This window comes from Drosophila melanogaster, chromosome 3R, assembly GCF_000001215.4.
Source record: "Drosophila melanogaster chromosome 3R".
NCBI classification, from domain to species: Eukaryota; Metazoa; Arthropoda; class Insecta; order Diptera; family Drosophilidae; genus Drosophila; species Drosophila melanogaster.
The window spans coordinates 17507491-17519726 of NT_033777.3; the positions used below are offsets into that span (position 1 = coordinate 17507491).

General features: G+C 37.7%; 1 long non-coding RNA gene across 1 annotated transcript, besides 1 other annotated feature; it reads right to left on the reverse strand.

The window, feature by feature from the left end:
- Window positions 1-1785: 1785 nt before the first annotated feature.
- Window positions 1786-9276: a mobile genetic element.
- A 1443-nt stretch (window positions 9277-10719) lies between these two features.
- Window positions 10720-11594, reverse strand: lncRNA:CR44349 (long non-coding RNA:CR44349). Its single transcript, NR_125197.1, has 2 exons — window positions 11578-11594; window positions 10720-11513 (listed from the first exon to the last, which is right to left on the reverse strand). It is a non-coding gene; the product is annotated as a long non-coding RNA:CR44349 (long non-coding RNA).
- Between the last annotated feature and the right edge of the window lie 642 nt (window positions 11595-12236).

Here is a 12236-nt window from a genome sequence, read left to right on the forward strand (position 1 = left end):
CAGCTAAATGTACATAACTTGAAATCTGTGTCATGAATGCAAAATGAAAACGTTATATTTTTTGTTCATTAAACCAAACAAGGAATGTCTGCATGGACTCGTATGAATTTATATTGAGATTGATAGTCTAATTGAAAAACATTCCCAACAATATTTTTTTTTTCCCAGTACACAATTTGGCCGATAAATCATCGCCGTGCGGCAAATGAAGTTGCATAACTCGATTGCCTGGCAAACATATTTGCCGTGTCATTAATATTTCTGCCAAGTACTCGCATGGCTATGTTTCTCGCATGTTCGTTACTGCTTAGCAGGGATATTAAGTATACGCCCCAGTGTCGTGTGGGTAAAATGCTTTGTAATTAAATTTAAAAGCATTTCATGCAACAGAGCTTAAGTGAATTATTAGCTGACATCCATAAACAAGAGTCAGAACACCAGTTTGCTTATCCCGAAATAAATGTATGCGTGTGCAGGTTTAAACAATGACTTTGCCCATTTATGAGGCACTCTCAGATAAATTGCGAAATTGTTATAATTTGGCGACGCAACACATTGGCAACAGCCCCAAAGATCCGTTCCCACAATAGAGCTATTTGAGCTGTTTTTGCCGCATTCCTGTTGCTTTTTGCCAACTTCTAATATAATGCTATGTGGCGTGGTGCGTTGCTTTTTGCGCCTTTGCGGCTCGGAAATTGTTTGCTGCGAACCCGGGTCTTAGCAAATGGCATAATTTACGTAGTCTGCTTATCTGGGCATTTAATTTTAGATTTACGAGCCTTATGGCCCCTTTGCATAGAGGTCTTGTTGCCTTTAAATGAGTACGACTCAAGTTGGCATACGTGAGTTTTATGGCCAACAAACGAATTATTTATCATCCGGTGGCAGACAGCCTTATAAACGAGTTTTACAGCAATTGTGTGTTATGTTCATTTTATGAAAAGGAATATATTAAAGTTGGTCATTAATACAAAGCTTCGACTTTATAAGAATTAGAAATCTAAAACATAAATATATATGTCCGGTAATTAGAAGAGCGAGCTAGAATGATTACCTCGCCTCTAAATCAATAGGAGCCATTAAAGTAGATATAGTATTGTATTTAAATATTTTATACTCCCTTTATTCACCCTCAACTTTTGTTTAGTTTTTGCGGCCTTTCGCACCAGAAAAGTTGCGGAGTCTAAAAACAATTATCTCCAAAATGCTGCCACTACTTTCGGTTTTCAAAAGTTTTTCGAACTCATTTAAAGTTGATCAACGCATACACTTCTCCCCTGTGAGCTGTCATAATTTGCGCTTAAAGTGTCATTAAGACATAATTATGCCACAACAATGAAAGAGACCCAAAAATAAGCAAATTATTCAAGTTGCCATTGCTGGCACCATGCTAATACAAACCACACCCCCTTGGATGCTTATCCTTTTGACTTCTCACGGCCCCGCAAATTTTCCCCAGCAATGGATACCCTGAACTTTTCCCGGTCGCCACAAATGCAACAAGAATAACAACAGCAGTCAGGGGTTGTGTAAGGAAAAAGTGTTTGCCAGTACACGAAAACTTTTTCCAGAGGGTTGGGATTGAGATTGGGCTGTGGATGCGGCACTGAGTGTGGATGCGGATGTGGGTGTAAAGTCTGCTTTCCTTGTTGAGTGGTGCAGACCGCAAGTGGGGGGCGGTGGTGCCGATGATGATGGCATTGCCGTTTCCCGGTGCCCGTGCCCGTGCCAACAAAAAGCCATAACAAAACCGCATCATTATCATGAAGCCAAGAAATAGAACAGTGTAGTATGTGCCTATGCAATATTAAGAACAATTAAATAAAATAGCATATTAACTTATGGCAGCACTTTGTTGCTATGTTTATGTTTATGTTTATGCACGGAGTTAGGCCAGGGCGGATGTAACATGATCGCCCACTCGAAGGCAAAAAGTATAAGTGCATGGTCAGCATTCACACGCCGACCAAATACATATTACATACGTACATACATATCTCGCTCTCCCGATAAGCCTAGATATATAAGATATACATAAGAACGCCGCTCCGCTGCTGGCGTACCCGGCAGCGCAGCTACGCGGATTAACCTAAGTCCAAATATATTCAAAAACTGTAAAATCAGAGAGACTCTGTAGACGTTGAGCTGACAGAACCATTTCTGCCTACTCTAAAATCAAAAGAAGAAATTGAAAAAATATATGTCAGCCCGACGGCTGCCTTCAACTTAAAACGGACTTGTGTTCTTAATTGGAGTTCATCATTACATGGCGACCGTGACAGTCGTCCAACGCTGGACGAATTGACCAAAGCTGGTGAAAACAAAGGAACAAAGGAACACTGGACTGGAAGAAGACTGGACTAATTAAATGGAACTGCAAAAACCAAGGAAAAATCTGAGTGAGTAGAGTTCTATTGAGTATGGGCAAACACCGTGGCGGTTTGAAAACTAAGCTGAATAAACGTATAGCCCACGTAAGGTGGCTAATATACGGTCAGCAAACGCCACCGGTTTGGTCGAAAGCTCTAAAGCTACATGCAGAGCTAGACCACTTGTTGCAATATCAGCAAGAATTAAAGACCCATAAGCTCGAGAAAACTCACTCAGATAATATTAAAAATATACCCACAATTAATGAAGTTCCAAAATACCAGGCATGTCCAGCACCAGCACCAGCATTAACAAAACCAAAGAAGTCCTGCCCCCCTGGCTGCGAAGGAATCTGGAGTCCCCACTGCCTGGGGACTTGTGAGCGACCATCGACGTCTTCAGCGGCGAAGAAATAGACAGCAGCGAGGGAGTGTCAGCGTGCCACCCCCGGCGACGCCCAGCTGACACCCAACAAATAGACAGCAGCGAGGGAGTGTCAGCGTGCCACCCCCGGCGACGCCCAGCTGACACCTGATGAGCATCATCAACAGCAGAATATAATAATAAATATATATAAATATAAAGTAAATATAAAATATATATAGATAAGAAAAATTGTAAGAAATATTGTAAAACGGAGCATATACTATTATGCCCTGTTAACCCAATATGGCCCGTGAAGCCATAGCTAGAATCAGGCAGGCAACAATGTAAAATACAATTTTTTTTTACTCTTGCGAACATTGAAAGATTTTATAAATAGATAATTCCAAACATAAATGTCTATAGAGACAAATGAAATAAGTAAAACTGAAAATAAAAGTATATACAAAGGAAATTTTCTATTCTATTCTCCAAAATATAAAATTAGTATACCCAAAATGGGTCTAATAGACACTAAAACTGTGGACTCTACAGCCAATGTAATAAATAAAGTAGAAGTCCAAAATGCAGACTTGTTCTGGATAACCATAATACTAATTGTAATTGCATTAATTATGGTATCCAATGCATTAATAAAAATATACAAACTGCATAACAAGTGTCTTAAGAAACGATACCGTAGCACTGCTAACGGTATAGATAATATTTAAGGAAGATCTTTAATAAAGTCAATTATGAATGAAAATATGAGAAAAATTATATGAAAAAAAAAAATAATAAATAAAAAAAAAATATAAAACGTAATATTGAATTTATCTACATTAAAAAAAAAAAATATATACAAATGAATAAATTTGAAGTTATGAGTATACCACAGCATGGACTGGGAAAAGCTTGTTGATCAGATAAAAGATCAAAATGAAAATTTCAGAAAATCCTATAAGTGCTTAACGCAAAACAGATCAACACAAGCTGTAACAATCAATAGGAATGCCCAAGTCTTGGTAAATAGTTATAATGAAATCAGAGAGTTGATCCAACAAAATAGAAAGAATTTGGAACGCAAACAGTGTGCTAAGGCTTTGAACCTACTGGTGACATTAAGAGAAAAATTAATATTTATAAAAAATAAATTCAGTCTCCAGATAGAAATTCCAACCATAGTAAACACCCCACTAAGAATAAATTTGAATGAAGACAGCACTAACTCTGACGAGGAAGATAGGACTATAGTCAAGGAAGACATTAAAGAGGAAGATCTTCACGATCTAACTATACCAGCAAAATTAATGCTGAAGAACGACGATAAAACAAATAACGCAGCCGACTCCGAAAATAACTTAACCATGGCAGAAGAAGCAGCTGCCATTAGGTCTTACATTAGGGAAGTCGCCTGCACAGTGCCAGAATTTGATGGGCAAAAGATCCATTTACAAAGATTCATTAAGGCAATCAAATTGGTAGACCTAGCTAAGGGACCATTTGAAGACATTGCAGTTGAGGTCATTAAGTCAAAAATAGTTGGCACAATTTTGAACTCAGTTGACAATGAAACGACAATTCCAGCAATTATAAACAAATTGCAGAAAGTAGTTGTCGGTGAGACATCCAGTAATGTCAAAGCAAAGCTAGCAACAGTTCAGCAGAGAGGTAAAACTGCAACGCAATTTACCGCTGAAGTTGATAGCCTGAGAAAACTTTTAGAAGCTTCCTATATCGATGAGGGTATACCTCTAGAACATGCCACTGGTCTAAGCACCAAAGAGGCAATTGAAACCATGATACATCGTGCTGAGCACGAAAGTATCAAAACAGTACTGGAAGCAGGGACTTGCACCACTATGGATGCAGCGATAAGCGCATACATAAGAACGAGTACAAGAGTTACCGGTGACATCAATAAAGTGATGTACTTTAGAGGTAACAGACCCAATAGAGGATACGGAAATGCCAATAGAGGTAGTAACCGCGGTAGAGGCTTTAATAACAATAGTATTAGAGGCAACTACCATAACGGTTACCAAAATAACGGTTACCAGAATAACGGTTATCAAAACCGCTATAATGGAAATAATAACCGTTATAATGGCTATAACAGAGGCCGTTATAATGGAAACAGAGGCCGTAACAACAGTCAGAACAACTACAACAGAAACAATGCCAATGTACGAGTAATCCAAGAACAGGGAAACTCGCAACAGCCTTTAGGTACTCAGTAGAAGAAGATCGTAGAGTATACACCATCAATTATAATCTCAACATATTTTCTACATTCATTCATGCCAAAACAGGCGTAAAACTAGTTTTTCTACTTGATACAGGTGCAGATATCTCTATTCTCAAAGAGAACTCTGACAAATTTTCTAATATTCAAATAACCAATAAAATAAACATTCAAGGCATAGGCCAACAGAAAATTCAGTCTCGAGGACAGACTTTTATTGAGATACAGACAGGTAAATACGTTATCCCACACGATTTTCATTTAGTAGATAAAAACTTTCCAATACCGTGTGATGGAATAATCGGAATAGATTTCATAAAAAAATATAATTGCCAAATCGATTTAAACCAAGAAGAAGATTGGTTTATAATTAGACCAAACAATTTGAAATTTCCAATATATATTCCCATAGCATACAGCTCTGGTATTAACACAACGTTATTACCAGCAAGATCCCAAGTTGTCCGAAGATTAATAGTATCATCAAAAGATGATAACATTTTAATTCCAAACCAGGAAATTCAAACTGGTATTTATGTTGCAAATACAATCGCAACATCAAGTAATACATTTGTCCGAATTTTAAATACAACCGATTCCGACCAATTAGTCAATATGGACACTCTAAAATATGAGCCACTTTCGAACTACAATGTAGTTCAGGCAAATAGTGAACACAGAAATAAAACTGTCTTATCTCAATTAAAGAAAAATTTCCCCGAATTGTTTAAATCACAATTAGAAAATATATGCAGCGAATATATAGATATATTTGCATTAGAATCAGAACCTATAACAGTTAATAATTTTTATAAACAACAGTTGAGATTAAAAGATGATGAGCCAGTATACACGAAAAATTATAGAAGTCCTCATAGTCAAGTGGAAGAAATACAAGCCCAAGTTCAGAAATTAATAAAAGATAAAATAGTTGAACCATCAGTTTCACAGTACAATAGCCCTTTGCTATTAGTACCCAAAAAGTCAAGCCCGAATTCTGATAAAAAGAAATGGAGATTAGTAATAGACTATCGCCAAATTAATAAGAAACTTTTAGCTGACAAATTTCCACTACCGAGAATAGATGATATTTTGGACCAACTTGGTCGAGCAAAATATTTCTCCTGCCTTGATTTAATGTCAGGTTTTCATCAAATCGAACTGGATGAAGGCTCGAGAGATATAACATCTTTCTCAACCAGCAATGGCTCATATCGTTTCACGCGATTGCCATTTGGCTTAAAAATAGCGCCTAATTCATTCCAAAGAATGATGACTATAGCATTCTCCGGAATAGAACCGTCTCAAGCATTCCTTTATATGGATGACTTAATAGTCATAGGTTGTTCCGAAAAACATATGCTTAAAAACCTCACTGAAGTTTTTGGTAAATGCAGGGAATACAACCTAAAGTTACATCCTGAAAAATGTTCATTTTTCATGCATGAAGTCACATTTTTGGGACACAAATGCACAGACAAAGGAATTTTGCCGGATGACAAAAAATATGATGTCATTCAGAACTACCCAGTTCCACATGATGCGGACAGCGCTAGACGTTTTGTAGCATTTTGCAATTACTACAGACGTTTTATCAAAAATTTCGCCGACTATTCGCGGCACATAACAAGATTATGTAAAAAGAATGTTCCATTCGAGTGGACAGATGAATGTCAAAAAGCATTCATACATTTAAAATCTCAGCTAATTAACCCAACACTCTTGCAGTACCCAGACTTCAGCAAAGAATTTTGCATAACAACAGATGCAAGCAAGCAAGCGTGTGGCGCAGTTTTAACTCAAAACCATAATGGCCACCAACTCCCAGTTGCTTATGCATCCAGAGCTTTTACGAAAGGTGAAAGCAATAAGAGTACAACAGAACAAGAGTTAGCAGCAATTCATTGGGCAATAATACATTTCAGACCATACATTTACGGAAAACATTTCACTGTGAAAACAGACCATAGACCATTGACATATTTATTCTCGATGGTGAACCCCAGCTCTAAATTAACTAGAATAAGGCTTGAACTAGAGGAATATAATTTTACAGTAGAGTATCTAAAGGGCAAGGACAATCATGTAGCAGATGCGTTATCAAGAATAACCATCAAAGAGCTAAAAGATATAACTGGAAATATATTAAAAGTCACTACAAGATTTCAAAGTAGACAAAAATCCTGCGCAGGAAAAGAACAATTGGATTTGCAAAAGCAAACCAAAGAAATAGCTTCAGAGCCCAACGTATACGAAGTCATAACAAATGACGAGGTACGAAAAGTAGTGACATTGCAATTGAATGACTCGATATGTTTATTTAAACATGGAAAGAAAATTATTGCAAGATATGATGTTGGTGATCTTTATACTAATGGAATTCTTGATTTAGATCAATTTCTCCAAAGGCTTGAATTGCAGGCCGGTATATATGATATCAGCCAAATCAAAATGGCACCGTGGGAAAAAATCTTTGAACACGTTTCAATAGATAAATTTAAAAATATGGGCAATAAAATATTAAAGAATTTAAAAGTAGCGCTACTTAACCCGGTGACCCAAATAAATAATGAAAAAGAAAAAGAAGCTATATTGTCTACATTACATGATGATCCAATACAAGGAGGGCATACAGGCATTACAAAAACCTTGGCCAAGGTCAAAAGACATTATTACTGGAAAAATATGAGTAAATACATAAAAGAGTACGTAAGAAAATGTCAAAAATGCCAAAAAGCAAAAACAACAAAGCACACAAAGACTCCAATGACGATAACTGAAACACCAGAACATGCTTTCGATAGAGTTGTTGTGGACACAATTGGTCCACTACCCAAGTCAGAAAATGGTAACGAGTACGCAGTCACTCTCATATGTGATTTAACCAAGTACTTAGTTGCCATACCAATAGCAAATAAAAGCGCAAAAACAGTCGCAAAAGCTATATTTGAATCTTTTATTCTAAAGTACGGTCCAATGAAGACGTTCATAACGGACATGGGAACAGAGTATAAGAATTCAATAATTACTGACCTGTGTAAATATTTGAAAATAAAAAATATAACATCAACAGCTCATCACCACCAGACAGTTGGAGTAGTAGAAAGAAGTCATAGAACTTTAAACGAGTATATACGATCCTACATATCGACGGACAAAACCGATTGGGACGTATGGCTTCAATATTTCGTATACTGCTTCAACACGACCCAATCTATGGTACATAATTATTGTCCATATGAATTAGTTTTCGGTAGAACAAGTAATTTACCAAAACATTTTAATAAACTACATAGCATAGAACCAATATATAACATAGATGATTACGCTAAGGAGAGTAAATATAGGTTAGAGGTAGCATATGCTCGAGCAAGAAAACTTCTTGAAGCACACAAAGAAAAAAATAAAGAAAATTATGACTTAAAAATAAAAGACATAGAATTAGAAGTAGGAGATAAAGTTTTACTAAGAAATGAGGTAGGTCATAAATTAGACTTTAAATATACGGGGCCCTATAAGATAGAAAGCATAGGAGATAATAACAATATTACGCTACTTACTAATAAAAACAAAAAACAAATAGTTCATAAAGATAGATTAAAGAAATTTCATTCATGATTGAATTTAAACTTATATTTTCCTTAATCATTTATACAAATTTTCCATACACTACGTATATTTTTATCTTTGCATTATAAAATCAACTATTGTTGTTCAAACAAAAACACAAACAAAATAAAAATAAAAATAAAATAATTTGCATTTAATAATCAAAATAACTTCACTAGGTTACGTTATTTTTCAAAAGGAGGGAGATGTAGTATGTGCCTATGCAATATTAAGAACAATTAAATAAAATAGCATATTAACTTATGGCAGCACTTTGTTGCTATGTTTATGTTTATGTTTATGCACGGAGTTAGGCCAGGGCGGATGTAACATGATCGCCCACTCGAAGGCAAAAAGTATAAGTGCATGGTCAGCATTCACACGCCGACCAAATACATATTACATACGTACATACATATCTCGCTCTCCCGATAAGCCTAGATATATAAGATATACATAAGAACGCCGCTCCGCTGCTGGCGTACCCGGCAGCGCAGCTACGCGGATTAACCTAAGTCCAAATATATTCAAAAACTGTAAAATCAGAGAGACTCTGTAGACGTTGAGCTGACAGAACCATTTCTGCCTACTCTAAAATCAAAAGAAGAAATTGAAAAAATATATGTCAGCCCGACGGCTGCCTTCAACTTAAAACGGACTTGTGTTCTTAATTGGAGTTCATCATTACAACAGCATCCAGCATCCAGCATCCAGCACCCGGCATCCCAGTATGCCAGTTCCCAGTATCCGAGGGCCAGGAGTAAGGAACCAACTGCCAGATGGAGGACGAATTGGAAGCGTGGCGCTGCGGCGACCCAGGGCAGCAATTTTGTGGGCTGTGCTTGCTCAGCTTGTTATAACAGCGGCAAAATTTAATAAGCGTTTTATTATATTACAGCAGCAACAACAACCACAGGAGCAGCCACAGTCCAGAAGAATCACCCACACTCGAAGAATTCACGCTTCCCTGGTTATTATTAGTTTATACACTGAATGGTCATTTTAAACACTTGAGCATTTTATTAAGGATAGTAGTTTCCTTGGGATAGATTGTTTTTTATTACTTATACCTTTGATGATCTTTAAATTGAATTGCTAAGTCCTTAAAGCGCAGTGAGCTATTAATTCTTTCAGTGTTTTTGGGCAGGCAGTCAGCGGGCAAAGTTCATTGCCGAAACCGAAGGAGCAGCACTTGTTGCTGCCACCAACGTTGGCAAGTCAAATGTGTTAATTGTGGAAGTTTTAAAGGGTTAGCAGCTTACCGATTAAAAAGTCACAAACGGTCGATATAGTTTGCGATAACTTCCCTGCGTAGGTCAGATGGCTAATGTTTACCTCCAGCCTCGGGCGAAATTAATGGTTTTTTGGCAGACTTTCTGAGCCCGTTCAACTGGTAAATTTTGCCTCGCTCCGGCAAAAACTATGCGAACAATTTAGTGGTGGAAAATCGAGGCAGCCAGACTTAATTTAGCACACTTCATTGACTTTTATTGGGACTCTAGAAACATTGTGGACAGTCATTCCTCTTACCTGTGCCCACTGATAGGTGGCAAATTGTTTAAACCATAAATCATTTAAGCCCACATTTAATATGAGTACTTGGGCATGGGATTAATTACGAGTAGCCAGTTGAGCTGAGGCCATTCGCCGGCATAGAGCGGTGCGAGAATGTTTGTTAATGAAACTGCAATAATTTATCGGCACACTCGGATTTTAATGCATTTTTGTGGCTTTTAAATTGCCCGACCGCAGCATGAATGCAGCGCGGTTACGCATACGACACGTTGGCTGGCTGGAGTTGGCGAGTGGTGGTGCGCGAGTAGCGAACGGATGACGGGTCGAGATTGGAGGTGGAGCATCGACAGCCAGGCAATTATTGACATCGACTTGTTGGCGCCGCACAATTTCCGTTGATGCGTGGCAATGCAATTATGAAAATTATGCGACAGTCAACTCGACGTCGTCGATTATTCTCGCATTTTATGCTCGTAGAGAGGAATTATAATGTTGTCGTTAAAAGGACATTTTCTGCCCTATAAATGTAGTGCAATATTAGTCAGTATCTATTGCATTCATATTTAAAAGGACCTTTCATACAACTGGCTAGTAACAACTGATTCTTAAAATGAAATACTATTTTGAAATAAATGGTTTTTGAATTAGAAGATCTTATACACACTAACTTATGGGGCTGTAGGGACAACACGTCTTAACTGCTAAGATGGATCAACACATCAAGGATTAATCAGGGTATTAACTGCTTCGCTTTCTCAAGCTACCTTGCCTTCGTGCTACTCCTCTCCAATCGCTGGCAAATCACTCGGGCCCACAGATAATGTCAATCTTCCAAGGCTCATCCAGAGAAAAAGCTGGAGCATTTTGCCGCACACACAAGCGAGTTTTATAAAGGCGAGACGGGCTTTGGCTTTGGGGCGGTTCTGTCAGCGTCTGCTGACATGGCTTTTGTGTAGTTGACTTAAGTTAACCCCCTTGCCAAGGGGGCTGCACATGCATACGTATGTTGCTGTGGAGGGGGGGGGGGAGGGGCTGGTTGTGTTGCGCCAGCATTACTTGTCAAGTGAGCTTCAATTTCAATGACATTTAAGTGTGCCGTCGACTTCTCGGTATGGTTCCGTCTCCCTACGAATCCTGCGAGTCCTGCCGCAGCCACTGCTGTGTTGCATTTGACACATAAGTGGCCTTTAATGATATCAAACTTCATGTTCCTGCTTTCACTGCCATCCACATCCCGGTCCTTAGTTTGCATGCCTAACTTTTACATTGAGTTGTCATTGCGACCCTTTCATTTGTCGAGTTCTGCGTCAGATAAGGATGCTCCAGGACGCTAAGCGGGACAGATGGGGTAAAGGGAGCGGCCAGCAACTCCATGCGGTGTCGGTGTCGTGGGCGTGGGGCCTCCGCATCTCTGGAATCATTTGTGACAAATTTTAAAGTCAAACAATAATGTCGGAAGGTCACGCTAAATATACATCTAATAACTAAATCGATAAAGACGAAGGTCCCTAGATTATTTTACTATTTATGTGAACAAACATAAGTACAAATAAATCTATTTATATAATAATTTGCGTAGAATGCATACTCCGATCTGATTTTCAATTTCTAGTAATATTAACAAGGTAAATTCATTCTGTTGTTATAACCAACTGCATACAACTTAAAAGTTCGAGTCAACGCAAGAAAAAGATACATTTAAGAATACTTCGTTTAAGCAAAAAATAAAAATAAAAAAATACCTTTCTAATGTAAGCATAGCTGTTCAACTTATATTCCGTACAATATTTGTAGAGGGTTTTAGTATGAAAAAAGAAATATTTGTATCTCAATAGTCGTATGCAAGGAAATGTAGATGTCCATGTTAACAAGTATAATATAAATATCTAAAACTCTTACACTAAATTCTTACAAATCTCGTTTTGACTTACTCAGCATTATTGTTTACCATAAACACTTACAAGCTGAGTTCTGTCTACTTCATCTCAGCAGATTCTTTTATCATTAGCTTTTGACCAGATGTTTCAATAGCCTTGGAGTCGTCAGTTTGTTGCAATTATAATGATAAAACTTTTCAGCTCAGCCGCCAGCATCCCTCTCGGCCATAAAATTGTGTTTAAGCCATTGAAATCAA